The following is a 19240-nucleotide window of genomic DNA, read 5'->3' as shown; positions in this document are numbered from 1 at the left end:
CCTACACGTTCAAGTGTAATCGTAGATCACAGTGTCTTCTGGTCCAAGACCTGTCACACGTATTGCTCTGTAAAGAGGGAACAGACACAGTGACACCAAGGTAGCGAGAGCAAGAACAAACCTGTGGGGTTTTTTGCACTGGCTAACAGGAGCGTTAAGCGTTTCCATAAACCTGCGCAGATGTGGCACCTCCTCTGGTTCTTGTTTCCCACATCAATTGTGCTGTATCTTTGTTTTCAATGCGCACAGACTTTGCGCATTGAAAATTCAGTCGCATGTAGTGCAGCCTTACTAACACAGCCCAACTCCGACGGCCGCAGGCGAGGAGCCACCGCGGCAGCGCCTCGAGTAACACCGCGACACCGAGTGCTACAAAAGTGACAGCAAACCGAGCCAATCCTTCCTAGCCGTGCGCGCAATTACAGATTGATTTTTCCCCTCGCCCCCCCCAAACCTGAGGAGTCAGCAAGACCCGCTTCCCGGCCGCCTCCCTCCCCTCCGGCCTCCGTCTCAGCCCCGCGGCCGCCGCTCCGCCCGGGCACTCCCGGTGCCGGTGCCGTGAGGCGCCGCCCCGCCCGCCCCGCGGCCCCGCGGGCGCTGCCCCGGAAGGCGATCGCGCCGCGCTCCGGAAGCGGAGCCGGGCAGGGTCCGGCCCAGAGCGCGGCCCTGTCGCTGCCGCGGTCGGAGGCGCAGCCGTGCCCCGGCCCGACGCGGGGCCGCCGTCTCGCCCGTCACAGGCGGCCCGGCCCGGCGGCCAGCGCGGGGCTCATGGCCCAGGTGAGTGCTGGTCCTCGCCCCCTCCCCGGGCTCTTTCCTGCGGGGTGCCCGGCCGGCTCCGCTGCCGCCCCCTCCCAGTGGAAGCCCCGGGCCCCGGAACAGCCCCTTGGCAGGCCTCCTCCCGCAGGAGCCGGGCTGGGACGTGCCCCGCGGTAGGACCTGCTGCTCCTTCCCCGTGGGTCCGGGCGCGGGAGCTCGGTGGCGGCCGGGCCCCCACAAGCGCGGGGGGCTCCGGCCCGGGGCTGTTTCTGGGCGGGGAAGGCCGGGCACGGAGGGGGATCGCTGCCTTACTCTGGGGCTGGGGCGGGAGCGGCGGTGGACGAGCGGAGTGCGAGTTTAGAAACAAAAGACGAGGCGATAAATTTGTCCCTGCTGTGGCTGTGTTGGAGGCAGGTCTGGCGCGGGGAGCGGTCCCGGCTGCCTGACCGCCCTCTCGTTGCGCGGTGTGTCCGATGGTCGTGTCTCATCTCGTGTCACCTGTCAAGCCCTCGCACCTTCCTCTGGCTCAGCTGCGTCCGTCACATGCCTGCCAAGACAAGTGCGTTTGTTATTCCACGTCGCTGAGCAAACCCGGGGGGCTTTCGAGGTGCGAGACTAATTGAGAGCTGTGTGGGGTCAGTGGGTTGGGACCCGCAGACAGAGCCTGCCAGGGGAAGGGGCTCCTCCAGGCTCTTGGAAGGGGTGCCGTGTGTATGAATGAAAGCGATACCGAGCTCACTTCCTCGTCATTTTAAACCGCCCATCCTGTGACATATCAATACAAGTAAATGTAGCAAGGACGGATCTGAAGACACACCGACATCAAAAGGTGTCTCAGTGCTGATTTGGCTTGAGTGATCATCTAAACTTGAAATATTTGAAGAATGCATGTTTTTGCATCTTCATGGTCACTGCATCTTGTTCAAAGTCATTGCATAAGATGTGATAATCATGATTAAAAATCACTAGGAATGTTGTTGGACTATGAGTTGAAAGTAATGCTTTTATTGCATATAATGCTAACATTGCATACTATATTATTATAATGAAGAAATAGTGTAGAAATCAAGAAATTTTAGTAAGTGTTCAGAAAGTTGCTAGCTGTTGTTTGATATGAATATTTTTAACAAGCATTTTATTTGTGACTATATATATATGAAGATACAGGAATATTTAATTTTTTTTTATCTTTAAGGCCTAGTGACAAAGTGATGTTTAGTGTAATGAGCAAAAAGAGTTCTCTGAATAAATCTTTACTGGTGTTAACATTAACAGTAATTCCATATCATGAACCTGACATTTAATCTGTTCTCCTAATTCTACAGTATATTTGTATTTAGTAAAATGAAAAACGAATTTTTAAAGATTTGTTTGAAGGAATTTTTAAAGCTGTGTTAAAAGTGGCTTGGTATTCTGATATGTGGTTTCAGATCCAATAAGCATTCTGATTTTTTTTTGTTGAAATCAGCAGAACTGCCAGGGAGATTCATTGTCTGTTTTCCTTGGTTAGCAAGTGCATTTGAACAGCACACCTGTCTGTGCCTGCTTGAAAGGAAACCTGTATCAGTGTAAAACACCAGTTCAGGTCCAAGTACTGTTAACTCCGTGCTAAAGGGAAAGAAATTAAGAACCTTATTTTTTGACTGAGAGTCCCTGAGTTTATTTACTTCCATGTCGAGGATGCTTTGAAAATGCTTGTTGAAACAGTGTGCCAGCAGTTGTAGGAATATATGGTTAAATAGCTTTTCAGGGTTTTGCTCACTTTGCAGGTCAGTGTTTTGTGTCAAGTGTTGGTGGTCAAGTTAAAAAGATTGTTGCTAACGACTGTCCTCCTATTTATGATACTTTGTTGTTTAAAAGTTAGCTTGAAAGTAGCTACATCCATGTTTATTGGGTGTCTTGATTATGACCTCATGGAAATGAATTTTGTTAATTTCTGTGATCACTGGAACTTGTAGTTTTAGCAAAACAACCTTTTGAATAATGGATGAAATTCACTCCTGAGGTTTGTTAGACAGCTTTAATCACCAGAATCATTTGAATTTCTTTTGACTACTAATCTATGGTTAAGATAATACTTAACATGGCTGTAATAATTTTATTCCATGTATGTTCTTCTTATGCAAATATCTGAGTTCATTTAATCAGTGATGTTTAAAACAATTATCTGGTAAATCTATCAGTAAGTTAGAGAAACTAATGCTCTCTCTTTGTTTTATTGACTATGAAGGGTGAAAGTGGCAAATGTAGTGAACTGGCCACACTTCTTGCGTCTTGTGCCTAAATAAACTATGGCTGCTTAGCCATAGTCCTGCATCTTCCTGCAAAGATTGGAATAAGGTTTAATCTTAGGAAAAAAATTGATTAAAATAGTCACATTTAGCTCTGCAGGCAAGTTGAAATTTAAAACATGTTGGTGTCTGAGTGTTTCCACAGCATCCCAAGCTGATAAAAATTGGACCTCCCACCTTTCCAGCATCCTTCCTTCTCTTCCTCCCTTGTGCTGGTAAGGATTGCACTGGGAAGTGGTTCAGGAACCTGTACTGGCTGAAAATTAGCAACTTTGTGTTTTTTTTCCCTTGGTAGAATTAGTTTTCAGTTGACTCGGCACCCTGAACCGACTGACCCGGCAGTTGCATAGCTGTCAGTGGCTGTGTGAGTGGAGGGCTGGGATCCCAGAGAGGAGGGGCAAGAGCAGCACACCGTAGGCCTGGATCTATGAGCTTGGTGTTGCAGGACTCGACCTACTACTCCTTCCTTGGCCTACAGCTGGCACAGACCAGCTCCACCATGGAAAAACATGGTCCTGTTTGCTTCCACCCTGCTCTGCTGCTTCCTCCTTTGTGCAGGCAAATACTTGTATGGTTATTTGGTGAGCTGGGCTGAGGATTGAGCTAACCCGGGGGAGGGGCAGGCAGGGAAGGGTTCGCTTTGAGCTGGATCAGTTTGCTGCACAAACATTTGTGCTGGCGCAGAGATGGGGGTGGAAGCAAGCGGTAAGGGGAGCAGGGTGTGTCTGTTTCTTTTGGTGACAGTGACACATTATGCCAGTTTAAAGGATATTTGATACTGGCCTTAATTCTGTGAAGTTAAGATGGTACAGCATTAAGGGTTTGAAGACATCGTTTGGATATGGCTCATGGGAATATTTACATCTGAGACCCCTTAAACCAGGGTGCTTTGAAGGGATTTCTGGGGGAAGAATCTGGCCTTTTATATAGTATCTCATTTTAAAAAAAAGATTTGATACCTATTGTTTCATACAACTGGTATTCATCAAATTACTCCACAAATGAATTTATTTGGCATTTATATTGAGCTTTTAAATATAAAAGACATAAATAAGGAAAGTTAGTGATCAGTGTCCTCTAAGAAAATGGCAGTGTATTTTGCAGTAACAAGTAGATAAAGAGACATAACAAATCTATGAAAATTATGTGGCTAGATCATCTGTCTGAGGTAAGATACACATTCTAACTTCACATGGTTTCTGGGGAGGCAGTCTGTGACTTCTCTTCCTAAGTAGCTATAATGGTTAGTGGTTTTCAAAATCTATCTTATTCAGCCTGTCATAGGTGTTGTAGTTAATGTTTCAGGATATGGATAGGCATTGATTTTTGTCTTATTTTTTTATCCCCTAATATCTGTGAAAATTGTAGATACAGTGTCCTCCATCCATTTGTCTCTCCTTTTCTGCCATAGATTACCATGCATAATAATCCTGTCCACCAGAGAAGCCGTATGCAGTGTTACATAATCAGCCATTAAATGGACAGTATTAGCTCAGCCTACCTTCACTGGTCAGTTACCTTGATTAATTTTTCCCAAAGTGGATTAGTGTGCTCTTACATGATTCACTGTTGCAAGTCTTTATGGGTGGTAGTCTCTCTTTGCTCAGTGGTGATGAGTAACTGGGCAGTAGCTACTGCTGGAAGCTCTTAGGTAACGTTTTCTGTAAAAACATTATGGGTTTTATTTTTGTCTGCTACTGTTTTTTCGTCAAAATGATTTGAGGGACTTTTTGCTGAAAACTGCTGTCCAGAGATGTTTAATATCGTGTAGGGCATGTAGGTGGTATTTTGGTGGTGTATGAGTTGTAGAACAGCAGTTGTAATAGACATTCAGTTTTCTGCTCTTGAACGTCATCTTTTGGTGTTGACCCTTCTGCGTAATCAGTGCTAGATGTGACGATTCTTTTTAAATTTGAACTGGTGATAAACGGGTATGTGGTGCTTTCTCATGGAAGTATGTGTGCATGCAAATGTCTGAGTACGTATGTCGTGTATTCTCCAACTATAGTGTATTTTTCAAAGCTTCATCTTCACTGCATCTGGCAGGGTGGCAACAATCATGATGGAGAATTTAGTTCACTCTTTATTGAGTTTCCTCTTCCTACAACCATGGGATTCTCCACAATTTCAGTTTTCCCCTCAAGCTTTAAATGACAACAGAAATAATTACCTCTTGGCTTAAATAAAAAGAACTAATAACTTATTTCTGATGTTTGTACAATAAAAATTCATGATTATTGCATGCTTGGGACTGACTATATGCATTCTTTTCTAATTAGTGGAAATGGCATTGTGATTACTGACTGTTTCCTTCTCATGTCTTAGAGTACTTTAATTTCATGTTTTATTTTGTTGTTTTTCTAAAATGCTTTTACATCCATATGTGGGGTAGTGAGATGAGAAGCTCTTTGTCACAAGAGTGATATGTAATCTGTCACTGACTTCTCAGGTGGTCCAGGGTAATCCCTGATCTTTTTGCTTGAATCTTAATCTACAAAGTAATACTAATATCAGTGTTAGGCAGTAACACTAGTTACTAGTACACTAGTATCTGTGTTCCTCTCAGATGCTGCAGGGGTAAAATCATTGTGTTGCATGTCATTGCAATCATACCCCTGACCATGCTGGATGGCCTTTATTTATACTTCAGCTTCTAGAATCAGCCAGTTACTAGACCTGCTGTTCCTTCTCACAGAACTGGTTTGGTATTTTGTTTGTTTAGTTTTTATTTTGTTGTTTGTTTTTGGTTTTGTTTTTTCTTTTTAATAGATGTTTAGGTTCTGTTTTGGCTGTAGATAGAAACACCTCTGTGTTGGTACATTTTTGGACCAGGATTTAAAAAAATACCCCAAATGTATGTTTTGAGCTTATCCTTTTTCTTTCCTTAATTTATGATAAATGTGTATCTTATGGAAAAGATGCTCAAGTATATCTTGCTATTCAGATTTTTCTTGTATGTGTGTTTGTTACTTTTCTATTGAGAAAAATCTAATTCACAAATAGCGTATTAATCGTCTGTGCTTGTAGCAAATGTAAAATACTATACTAATTTCCTGCCTTTCCAAGGGTAAAATAAACTCTCCATCCCATATACCCAGACTCTTGCGTTTCTAATGCAAGATACAGATCTTTGATCTCTCATGAGAGGTGCAGTTTAAAATAGTGTGTTGATATTTTCACTGTTCTGTCACTGCTGCCAAAGAAGTTAAACTGCATAGTAGTTCTTATCTATTGGGATTGCACACCTTGACACAGATGAAGCATTTGTCTTTCAAGAAAATTTTCTTAAATGCTTTACACAGGGATATTACCTTCTTGTGTGATAGTATGACACCTGGCACAATATGCAGGTGGGGACATTTCATTCTTACCATTTTTTATTGGGCAAATGTGATTGTAGTAATACTGCTTGCTGAGAATCATAAAATACCATGATTTGGAAGAGACCCAATTGTGTGGACATTGGAAAGATACTCATCAGCACAATACTAGATGAATTTCTGAGAGTAAATGTTTTTATTTCATTACTTGCAAGATGTTTGACAGTGGAGAGTTGACTGGTTTTTGCCAAGACAGTGAGACATTTTTCCCTAATGGAGATGCTGAAACAGTTGCTTTAAAGAGGGAACTCTCACTATTTCCTCTTTTTCTCCTACAGAAATGCAAACTGTAGTTTATATTTAAACTTGAATTGAGAGATGAACAATCTAGTGTTGTGTTCGATCTTGGTAGCAATGTATCAATCTTATGCTGAGTTTGTCTGAACTGACAGCAGTAGCTTTTTGCTTAGCAGCATGGCAGAGCAAAACTGAGTTGACTATGCAGCAGTTACCCTTCAGACATGGGTAAATTTTTCAGTCTATTTATGAATATCAACAAACACTTTGTGCGTACTTTTGCCATGCATTGAATGCTTCTATTTTCCTTTAATTTAGCTTAAAACTAGTAATGGAATTCCTGAGGTTTTGAAAGGAATAGCTCTTGGCAAGCCTAGGGTTTTGAAACCAAAGGCAAATTAAGATACCAAGCAAACACAGGGGGGGCTACTTCTTCAGGGAAGTATGTTAAGATTCTTCTGACATCTTAGCATTTGTTGTAGGCTTGTTTTTTTTTTTTAAATCTCTTTGAATTACTCCGTTAAAGCACAGTTGTTATTTTCTTTTAAGAAAATCTTACTGAAACACAAGGGGACTTTTTTCCCCTTGATGTCACTCAACATGTTTAGCCTTTTCAGGCAACCATTGCAAGTAGAGGGTATTAGAGTACTTTTTTTCTAGCTGTCTGTATTTTTCAGTAACTCCACACTGACTGAAGCATGTAGTTAGAACATAAATTTTAATTCAAATAAAACATGGTCTTGCTTTTAAATCACCACAAAAATTATAATTGAAAGTAGTTGCTGTTGTTCATCTGTCAGGTGGTGCTATAATACAATTAAAAAAATATTTACATTTTCAAAGTGTAGTTGGGCTTTTTATAAAATGTGTAACTAAGCTGCTTTAGGTCTGTGGGAATTAGAGGACGTATGATGTAGGGAAACCTGCCTGGCTGTCACAGCCTTGACTCTCTTCTGCCTTTGCAGTGCTGCTTGCTGCAAGCATCTTCCCACTTCTGTACCTAAAGTATGCAACGTTCATTGAAATCTCTGCATGTCCTATATTTAGGTTGCTGTAAACTTGGTAGAGATTCATGGCTCTTTGTGTGTCTTCATTCTTTGTGTGTCCTCTATTTCCTTTAGGTGTTTTTTATCATCATAAACATTTTGAATGTTTCAGAGCACTTTATCTTCTCTCTCAAACTTTACTCATTTGCCTGCCATTTGCAATGCTGCTGACAGTGTAATAATCCTCCCTCACCCAGGGAGGGCACTTGTTTGGGAATAACCCTTTTTCTTCTCCTTGAGAAAGTCATGTTTTATTCATGTACTCCTTCCTTGTCCAAATAACATTTTCAAGACCACATTTTCTTTTTCTGTCTTTGCAAATGAAGTTTCTGTATCTGCCATCTGGAGTACTTCAAGTACCTTCTCCCTCTGCTGATATTCCTATCTCTGCAATCTGTTCAAAATACAGCTGCTACGATTTTTTAGTAGTCTGACTGCTACTTTCCTCATCAAGCTGAATCTCGCTTATTGTCTTAGAATTCAAAGACCAGCGTCTCCTATTTCTGCATGGTAGTCTTTTTCCTTCTGCCTTTTTTTTCTTCTCCCACCATGTCTTTACTTATGTTTCATGTCATATACTTAGATTTACAAAACCTCTGGGATGTTTTATATGTTAATACTATTACAAGAGAAAATGACTGCTCCTCTTACCTTTCTTCTTGGGTATTAGAGTATCCTGTTGTCTCTTTGCTCATACAGATAAACAATATTTTAACAGATAAGTAATATTTAATAGATAAATAATATTTTAAACTATGTAAGTGGGCAGGGATACATGTTACCTTTGGATCTTTTCTTATAGGTGCTTGGGAAACATATATTGTTGAATATATTTTAAATCTGATTTATTCATCCAGTGATTTTACTTTGGAGTAAAGTGCACGGGTGGCATGCTTTAAAATGTGTTGTGTGAATACAGTGTCATATTTTGTGAATATTTAGTATCATGCATGATTTCAGTTAGTAAATATTGTTTTCTGCACTTTGAAGGTTTCTTTGGTGAGACAGATGTAATCTGCAACTTTTATTGAAATAATATAAGAATTGAATTAAACTGGCAATCAAATTAGTATTAAGTGCTATGCCATATACTTGACTCATTGCAGAACTAATGCTAACATTAACAGAGGTAATACATTTTTTTATTCTTAAGGAAAGCCAAGTCACTCTTAAATATTTTTTTCATGTTTCATGAAGCTTTGGTCCCAAGGTTTCAGTGGCTTATGTTTTTCATTTTGTTTGTGATTTTTTGGGGGGATTTATTTTGGAGAAAGGTAACTGCTGTAGCTACTTGTACTTTGAGTTTTTTGGGCTGGTAATATAATGAAAACGTAAACCAGTCAAAATAGAGAAAATAATAAATTTTAATGTATAGCTTGCTGTATGTGTCTTAGAAATGTTTTAGGATAGTAAAATCACTGTGAATCTCTTCTGTGTCATGGCAGCTGCATTATGTTTTCTTCTTTCAAAATCTGCTGAGTAGACTTTCATAGCTTGAAATTGAGAATGCAGTGTAAGTGTACCAATTTGTAATGCCATAAATGTAAAAGGACTAGGGCAGTGATTGAGTGTTAATTCTCTCAGGTGTACCAATGTTAATACTAACGTAAGCTGGATGTTTCCTGTCAGACTATACAGTATTTGTGCAGCTAGACTGGACGTAATCTTAAATTCTTAAATAATAGCTCACTACTTTAGGGCTACAAAAAGCATTTAATTGGCAAATATTCAGATCTCAGTATGAATGTGAATTATTGCCTTCTTATCTCTCTTGATAGCTGTCTCTTTCTCCATTCGCTGCACAAGTTTTAGGTGATGGTGTTCAGTTCCTGAAAGAGTTTCCTCTGCACTTGCAATTTTGCTAGTAAGGATGCCATTATGTTAATCTTCATAATTAAAAGGCATTTAGTTAAGACTTTTTAGATCTTAAAAAGTAATGAACAAGCTAATATTAAATCCAGTCCAATAAGTTGTTCTCTAAGCATGAACTCTGTGGTATTTATTTAGTATTATATTAACAATATTGTTGTCCCTATAGTTAGAGAAATTCTGAGTAATATGTGCCAATTGGTCAGTTCTGTTACTCCATTCCTAAAAATTGCTGGACAGGAAAAGAATGTATAGAGGAAATGAAAAAGGGAAGGTGCTTCATAGATCTCAGGCAAACTATTTTATTTTTTTATATTTTCTTCCCTCTTGTTTTCTTTTTCTTTTCTTTTTTTTTTTTTTTTTTTTTGTAGAGAGGTGACCCTTTCTTGTGCAGTACTTATATTCTCTCCCTCCCTAGGTTCCAGAACTTCTTCTGATAACAGAGGTTGGGAGAACATTTCCAGCTTGTCCTGTGGCTCTTTAGTTCTAGAGCAATGTGTGTTTTGTCTCAGAGGTACAACATATACCAGAAACTTAGATAAGCTTCTAGTTTCTGTAGGACTCTTTGGGTTTAAGTGTACATTATGACTCTTATTTTAAGATACTTTTGGCCACTTAGGGTCTTGAAATATTTCTACTAGTAAATTGCAACAAAGTGCTCTTCAAAATCTAAAGTTCAGGTTGTTTGTCTTGGATTTTCTTTGCCTACAGTGTTACGTTGATCATCTGACCTTCACAAATGTGTTTTCTTTTATGATTTTAGTCCCTAAGTGTCAGTACATTTGCTTAATAAATATTTCTTTCTGCTTTAGAGTTTGTTGTTCTGTTAAGTCACTATTCACTGGTCTCATAGAGCACAACTTCATGTATGTCTGCTAAATTTAAATTTATTTCTCTTGAGGGGTTTGTGTTTCTCATGTCAGCTGTAATACAGAATTCTATTTGTTAAATGGATGTAATTGTCAATGGTATGGTTTTAAGATAGTTTCATATCAAACTGAAAAGCAGTCTAATATTGTCAGTAGTATCAAATTAAAACTACTTCTCTGAAGGTTTGATTGTGCCATATCATTTTAGTATTACTGGTTATAAGCTCTCCATAGGGAAGATGTTGTTTTTTTGTAGTTGTAGTTGTTCAGTTGTCTGGAGAGAATGTGTTCAGCTGAGGCCTTGAGGACAGACTAAAGTACGTAATAAGTGGTGTACTCTGGGGAAAGCTCTAAATAAATGATTAAATGTTGACTACCAGAAGATACTTTATGCTGATAAGTAGAGCTAGAATCAGTTGATATGTGACCTATCAGGCTGCTCTTGCATTGATGACTGGATGCAGTGGTACTATTTCATTGGTGCTGGCTTCTATAATGAGCAGTGCACTGTAGGAGTGCACTGGATTCTTAGCAGTAGTGTCCTATCATACTGTATTAGTGAGTTTTTTAAAGTAGTTACACTTTAGGTTTATTCTTGGGTGTGCTGTACTAGGGAAATCTACTTTCTTATAATCTTGACTTCAAACAAGGAAGTTCCATTCTGATAATGGAACAATAAAGTCTAGCAGTGGTGAACAGTAGAAGTGGGTTTTTTACATAGTTCTTATAATAATAGGCTAATCCTAATAACAGACTAATAGGCTAATAGGCTATTATAATAGGCTAATCCTAATAACAGACTTCATTTAACCTTTTTTTGGGTTTCAGATCTGTATTTGTGATTACATTGTTCTTACATTAGTAGTGAAAGTAAAACCATTGTTAAATGTAAATTCGGCAAAAATCTCAGAAATGTAGAAGCTGGATTTCCTTTATTCCTTGTTAAATGTTGTATGATTTGGGACCAGGAAGGGACTTTTGCTTTTTTTTAAAAAAAAAAAATTAATAGCAACAATTTCCAAGGCTTGAAAGTTTTGTACTGGGGCAGATGCACAGTGAGTAGATCATTCTCTCTTTCTCTACTTTTGTTTTTTAAAGTTTGTTTGAATAGCACAGTTCTGCCTAGCAGCTGTACACTTGGGTGGAGTGTTAACAGTTAAACTGGATGTCAGTAGTTTTTTAAGTCAGAAATGGTGATGGCATATCTTGGGGCAGGTAGTGCACTTTTTTCTGTAGTTTGTTTTGCAATCCTCTTGCACATGCATGATTAAACTATTTGTAAAGGAGTTTACAGTATGGCCTTATGGTATTTTTTTGTTTGTTTGCTTTAAGATGCCATGGTGTAAACTGCGGCAATTCAGCAGCTGATTTGTGAGTGGCTCAGTGTTTGTCTCCTGAATAAGGTGGGGATTTTGTTGGGGCCTGGCCCTTAGTGAGTACAGTGAATTTCTCAGCTGGTTTCTTGGTGATGGTGGTTGCTACTTCCCAGAACTTCATTTTATTTTCAAGAAAACTGTAAATGCTTCTCTGTGAAATGTGTGCATTCACAAGCGCACATTAGACCTGTGCCTAACGTAATGAATTGTACTAGTGGGTTTTGTGGTGCATTGCTTTTTATATGGATTTTAAGAATTATTTATAAAGTCTGTTTTAGTATTTTTTAAACTAACAAAGTTAGTAGATGTGCTTCAGCTAAGGTCATATTTCACAATTGATGGCATAAGTCTATAGTAGTGACTTGGCAGAGATTTTAAACACTTAAAAATATATTGAGACTTCTGAAAAGTGTCCACTTTAGAAGATTCCCTAGGGAAACTCTCAAATGAGTCATGTACATGTACCACACAAGTAGCAGACTGAGTTCTTAGAATCCTATGATTGCTTCTTGTTCCCTAGGCTATCTGATGACCATCAAGGAAGCCTAGATATGCTACAGGTTAAAGAACTCAGCTCTTGCTTCAATACACAATAAGGTACAAAAATGGCTAAAATTAACATACCCATACAAATTTGTTCTATCCAGTTTGATCATCATTCAGTTAATATAATAGACAAAATGTATTGCCTCAGCAGTCAAGAATTAATGCAATTCAGGTTGAATAATAGAAAAATTACACCACTGGGGTTAATTGATTCATGCTGCTGCTGTGTGGGGCTGTTAGAAAGGGCAAAGTTAACATGCTCATGGTCTTGTTTGAAGGTGTAATAGGGCTGCCTGCAAAAGTCACTGCTGCAGTAAGAGAATTTATATCAGCCTGCAGCACTAGGCAGGTTTCAGAATTTGACAGCAGCCCTCCTTGCATCATACTACAGGCTTTCACGAGCTGGCACAGCAGAAGCAAGGTATGAATATAATCTTGTTGTAGTTCTATCATGTATTATTTAAAAGTTTTCTAACTGCTTCTTTTCCCTTCTGCACTACATTTGGCTTCCCTCTCACTTGAGGTGTTACAGGTGTATATAGGATGACTGAAATAATGTAAACTAAAAGTCCTCCTTGTTAAACAGTGTGACTTCCAACTAAATCGAACAGTTTTCTCTTGCTGTAGTTTAGGGGGTAATGTGAAGAAATCGAGCTGCATATTCAGATAGTCAACATAAAATGGCTTTGAATTTATGCAGGAGTGTAGGGATGTTAGTGTACTAATATGGAAAATGTTCAGAGTCAAGTAATTTACTTGGAGTTGTACAGTAATATCAAAGCACATATGTTTACAAACACAGTAATAATTCGCTTCTTTTAATGATCAACTATTAGAGAGAATACATCCAATTCAGATGTAGGACTGGACTTGTGAAAACTTGCAGAGTTTCACATAGGTGAGCAGCCTAAAGGTTGGTACAACAGAAGTTGTAGGAGCCAGGCAATATAAGGCAGTGAATCAGCAGAGGGAATTGTGTGGGAACTGATAAAGAAAGGGGACTTGAAATCAGTTAGGAAGAAGCTTGATTTTTGGGAATTTGGTGGGCTTGCTTTAATTTATCTTAATCTTGCCTATTACATACAGAATTTGAATTACAGTGTTTTAATGTATTAACATTAGCTGATTATCATGTTTCTTAGTTCTAAATTGCTTTCAAAATACCTGCAATATTTTTAGGCAGGGATAAGTGGCTTCTGTGCTTTTGGGTGTCTTCTAGTGTATACAAAGGGGTTGCAGTAAGTGGATAGTATATCTGGGAGTAAAGTACAGTGTAAGTAGCATAATGATTATTTCACACTGCTTCTGTAACTGCATCTAAACTTCCATCAGTTCCTTTCTATTTCTGTTCTAGTAAATAATGTAACTTTTGCAGATTTTATTGTTGGGTTGCAGTTTCTGTAACATATGCTTGTTGACTGATTTCATTATTTATTGATGATAATATGTTGCTCTGACAGAAACTTGTGTTTTGTTTGCTTGTACAGTGTTAGACACACCATTTTCATTTGCTTTTGGGTTTTTATATTAACTGAAGAGTACAGAGAGAAATAATAGGAGTCATGGTTTATCTTGGGTATCCAAACTTGCTTTGTGACATTACTGCCAAAGGCAATTACTCTTAGTGATTATTATGTTTACGAAGTTGTTGTATTTTCTGAAACCACAGTTCTTGTAAAAGGATAATTAAGTTAAAGCTTGGGCTATTCTTTGCAGATTCTGTGCCAGTGCCAAAATATTTTCAGACAATATGTAGTTATCATTTCAAAGATATCCTTTTAACCTGAAAGTTAAAAGCTAAGTAGTTTAGTAAGTTCTTAAACTGGTTTTCAGTAAACTAGGACAGTAGTAAGTGTAAGGTGAAAGCAAATCATTTATCTTGCCAGTGTCATTAGAAATCAGATGTGAAATGTGAAGGCTTAAAGTTTATGTTATTACTCTGAATTATTTTTTCTCCTATTTGTCTTTTGCAGATGGGCGGACAAAAATCTTTCATTGTAGCTATGCTTGCTGAATACTTTAGTGATCAGGTTTAGCAAATGACAAACTTGCAGAAGTTTCATTCAGAGTGTTTATGTAAAGTATAATTTAAAACTTGATATCTGTAGTTGACTTATTGAGAAATGATGGGAATGACTTCCATCAGTCAGCTGAAACAGCTTAACTGTCAGGAGCTTAATCTTAACTTGTACTCTTAAATGAGGTTTTTTTGTTCTTATTTTAAACAAAAGAAAGCAAAATTAAATGCACTTACGTAAGAAAACAAAATCTGTACTGGAAAAATTGTCACTAATTCTGTTCTTAAATATTTAGGAATTTTTGAAGCTGTATTTGACACTGCAGTGTGAATGGAAGTTAGAAATATTAAAGCTATGTGTGTAAGTTGAGATTTAATAAGTCTTATCAATACAATTTTTGATGTTGCAACTGAAATACTGTTCTTTGTATGTATAAATCACTTCCAACTTTTAAACAGATTTACACTTTGCACATAACTTTGCCTTTCTATGAACTTAGCTTTGCATAACGTATTTTAAAAGAAAGCAGTTTCAGAGCCTACAGATTGGTTTCTTTTCCCTTAGATTTTCTCTAGGGCTCTGAAGAAGTGATGCACAGGTTAATTTATTTTAGCAAATTCATCTTAGAGTATAATGAAGCTTTATTTTCATGACGACTTTAAGATGGTTGAAGTGAGACCTACTGAGAAAAAAGAAGGGTCTGATTTCTCCTTAGGCGTCATGGTCCAGCCTTCCTTTTGTTGGTGCTGGTCACAGTGTGGTCATTTGATCTGCAAGACCAGTACAGTAGTTGGGATTGAAGTTTGGCTAATTGGAGCATGGCCAGAGTAGGAAAGACCATGTCTTTCAGCTATTGTCACCTTTAGATCAGCTGAGGGGAACACAAAATAGCATTCTAAGAAGGAAAAGCAGTTAATTTAAAATGTCTCACCTTGCAATGCCTCTTAAATTTACAAAAGGAAAGCTTCACACTACTTGATAAACATAGAGCTAATTTTTATACATGTGAGTACCCTTGTTATAAACTGACTTTGTATTACCTCAGAAACAGGCTTGGTTTTGAAAGAGATGTTGTTTTTTTTTATTACCTCTTCTTGTTATGTCAGTTCTAGTAGACATAATTGCAGTAGAGAAAATTACAAATTTTAAAAATAATTATTCTTGGCATTTTTGGGCTTTAGTGTCAACATATAAAGAAGAACAAGTGGAGTAGGACATAGGTATGTAAATATTAGTGTTGACTCATTTGGACTTCCCTGTGATTTCACAACAGTGGTAAGAAATCAGGTGGTTTTTTTTTCAGGCAAGCAAGTGGAGGTTGGCAGTGTAAAAATTATGGTGCAGCCCAACTTAATCTTTAGTGAGTGTTACACAACTGTTTGATTATGAATATTCACTGTTTTCGTTTTTGTTTTTTTTTAAAGTTGTACAGTTAAGTTACTCCCTTTATGTAACTAAAATCAAACACTGTGGTTAAAGTACTTCTAATAATGAAAATTATGTTGAGTAGAATGCAACTGAATTTCTTCTCTTTATGGATTTTTTTTACATCCTTCTTCCTACCTCCCATTCATTCCTTCATAACATGTGCTTAAATATGGCTTTTGGGACATATTTAATGTAATGTGGGTTTTTGTTTTGTTTGTTTTTTTTAGTTTGTTTTTTTTTGTAGGTTTGGGGTTTTTTTATTATGAAAGAGAATATTTAAAAGAAACTCAAAACTTTTAAAAGTTTAGCTTTAATCATAAGTATAAGGTCAAAAGAACTTTCACAATTTCAACTGTTTGAAAGCTGTCTGGCTGTAATGTTCAAATCTTTGACATAAAACATGGTCCTTTGAGCTTATAAGAGTAGAAAAGGCACACATTTTCTTTTAATCTTTGTATTTCCTTTTCAGGTTAAATATTTGTGCTACCTGCATGATAATTGAACTTTTGGGTACATTCTGTCTAGATTAGTGTTGACCTTGGATGTGCAGAATATATTAAAATGCAAAATTATTTGGGATTTCTCCTCACTTTTAAATTCATAATGATTGAAAGATTACAAGAAACTTAAATTTTTAATGTTAACTTGTAGGTTTACTGACTGTGAGGGGTGTTATTAGACACAGCTGTTCACTTGTTTTCTCTGTTCTTCCCAGAAAAATCCTATCTATCCTGGTTGCATGAAAACACCAGAAACCCAAGGTTTCTGGGGTTGCAGTGAATCAGTAGAAACCTTGTGGTGTTAATTAGATGTTATTAACAACATCTGGCTTTGCTATTAGTACTCCTGTCTTTTTCTGGATAGACTAAATAAGCAAGACCAATTCAACATTTTGAATTTGGAAGCATCAGATTCTGGTAATTGAAGATGTGGCTTTTAAGGAATGACTTGGAAAATACTTTAAGGAATAAATTTAAGGGGTGACTTAGAAAATACTTTTAAATTTTAATGGCATCCTTTAATGGTTTACATTGTGTATATATGTAAATTTTTATGGGAAAATGCAGAGTGTGTTATACATAGCTGCACTATTGTTAATTTGTCTGCTTTTAAGTGGTGGTTTGAGGGGGCTGTCAGTGTGAAATTATAATCTTTCTCTTAGTTCTCACAGACCTGGTACAACTTTCTGGGGATCCATGTTGATTTTTACATGGATTTATCTAGCTGGCACAGGCAGCAATAGCAGTTGTGAGATGGAGGCACAGACAGGTAGTTGGTGCCTTGAAGTTTATAGAAAGCTCAAAGAGGCTATTCCTTTTTCCATAGTGAAGACCAACAAGCTATTTCAGAGTTAGGGGAGCAAATACTGGATTTATGTAGGGTGAGACCGCATGTAAAATCTGCCTTGCTTAAAATCAGACTGTGAGTAACTGGAGGTTCTGGTGTGTAGTAAAGTTTTGGAAAAGAGAAGCTATGTGCTCAGGGACTCTGCATCTGTATCACCATGCTGATGAGTACAAATGATCACATTCTTCTGCTAGTTTATTGTGTAGTTTGGGTAAAGATTGAACTTTTTGCCTTAGAGGCTGTTAACTGGAATAATTCTGTATATTTTGGGAGTAGGTAGTTAATGGGTATTTCAATACAAGTAATGACCAAAGTTCTTTCAATCAATGAAGTATACTTGCCAGTGTGTTTCCAAAACATGCCTATATCCTAAGTTTGTTGGACCACTTGGGTGGATTGATGAGATAATTTTTGTGCATTTGGTAGAAATAAATCATCCTAAAGACTATATATTCATTAGCGTTCTCACTGGTTATTTACAGTGTAACCCACACTGTGCTCAGCTTCATTTGCCATGCAGTAAGATTTTTGAAATGTTTGATGGGTACAAGTCCTCTTTATTCACCTTTTCTCTTTGCCACATAGAGTTTCTTTATACAGCCTTCAGATTGCAAGGGAAAGGTGAGACTTTGTGTCGGGGTGCCTCTTTTATGTTAATATGTATGAGCAAAACTCTAAAAACAGAAAATATTTTAAATACTTTATTAATATGTAATATTTAAAATATGTAATATTTAGGACATGATTGAATCTCCTAAATATGGACCTTTGGACTTGCTAGTTGTATTATTTCTAAGAACACAGTTTCTGTAAGAAAAGTAAACTAATTGGCACAGCATGTCTTGAGAGTCTCTTTATTTCAAGGTCTTCCACTGTTATGTTTTCTTCCCTTCCCTGTTGAACTATTGCAGGGAAAATTTTTAAATATAAAAATAAAAAAGTGGATTTGTCAGCACTGTGCTGACTGTAAATAAGGTGTAGCTGTAGTTTCTAAGGAAGCTTTGTTTAAGCCAAGTTTACTGACAAACTGTACACTTTCCCTTTTAAAAGCCAGTACCAATCAAATTGATGTGTTTGGTGTCTTTACAGTTTAGGGTTAGAAGGGTTATAACAGTACAATGTCAGGTAATACCTCTGTAAGTGTAGAATTGCACATGAAACCCCCTCATAACTTGTACACAAATTAAGGATGAGCTGCAAGGCACTTAAATTGTATTATAAGCATAACAGTGTTTTAACATAATTGAAATTAATCTGCTCATTGCCAGTTCTTGGATAGAGAATATTTTCATTGCACCAGAACAGACAAGAGCAAGATAGCTGTGCCATAAAATGGGGTTGCCAGTTTAGACTGGTAGAGGTGTTCCTGCCAAGGAACTGTGGCTGGACATGAGAGTTTTTGTGTCTGTTACACTGTGTGTAATGGTCAGCTGCAATCACATCTCCTGTGATAGCTGCAATATAGATATTAGGGCAGGTATTATCAGCTGTAAGTAGTCTAAATGGGTGAGATAGGCATGCAAAACAAGAAAACTATATAAGTGATTGTAGATTGACAGCAAGGGAGGCAGCAAATTTCTGGATGTGAGCTAGGAATGTGCTGAACAAAGAAAATGGAGAAAGAGACAGATAACTGAGATGAGGTACTGTGAGAGGAGAGGGTGCAAGGAATTGAGATGAGGACTGTAACAGAAAGAAAACCTCTCAACAACATAGGAAAGACCATCAATGAGCCGAACAGAGGCTTGTTCCAGTGTCCTGGAAACAAAAGGTCCTGGCCTTCGTTGCCTCTGGTCCTGCCACCTGGCTCCATCTGTTGCTGTCTCTACTGGACAGAACAACTGGCAGTGTGGTGATTATTACTGATAATCCTACTGATTTACTAAACCCTCCTAAGCTGGTACAGAAGGGTCAATTGTTATTTTCAGGGTGTTTGCCAGAAGAGGTATATGTGGAGATGAAATGCTATAGAAAAGACAGGAAAAAATAACTGAGTTAGACAGACAAGGAACAAACACTATGTTCAGTGATCATGCTTTATGAATCAGTTGCCATATAAAATTGTTACCTGAACTGT

General features: G+C 38.0%; 1 protein-coding gene across 1 annotated transcript in view; it reads left to right on the top strand.

The window, feature by feature from the left end:
• Window positions 1-677: 677 nt before the first annotated feature.
• The window catches only part of FRS2 (fibroblast growth factor receptor substrate 2), a 49977-nt gene continuing 31414 nt past the window's right edge, over window positions 678-19240 (top strand). The window contains exon 1 of the mRNA XM_005519350.3: window positions 678-777. The gene's annotated coding sequence lies outside the window, so the exon portion shown is untranslated. The remainder of the gene's footprint in view (window positions 778-19240) is intronic.

This window comes from Pseudopodoces humilis, chromosome 5 (genome assembly GCF_049639895.1).
Source record: "Pseudopodoces humilis isolate 2021_Gansu_Grassland_sample_001 chromosome 5, ASM4963989v1, whole genome shotgun sequence".
Lineage (NCBI taxonomy): Eukaryota > Metazoa > Chordata > Aves > Passeriformes > Paridae > Pseudopodoces > Pseudopodoces humilis.
The sequence above is the reverse complement of the archived record's forward strand: the minus strand, read 5'-3'. Positions and strand labels throughout refer to the sequence as shown.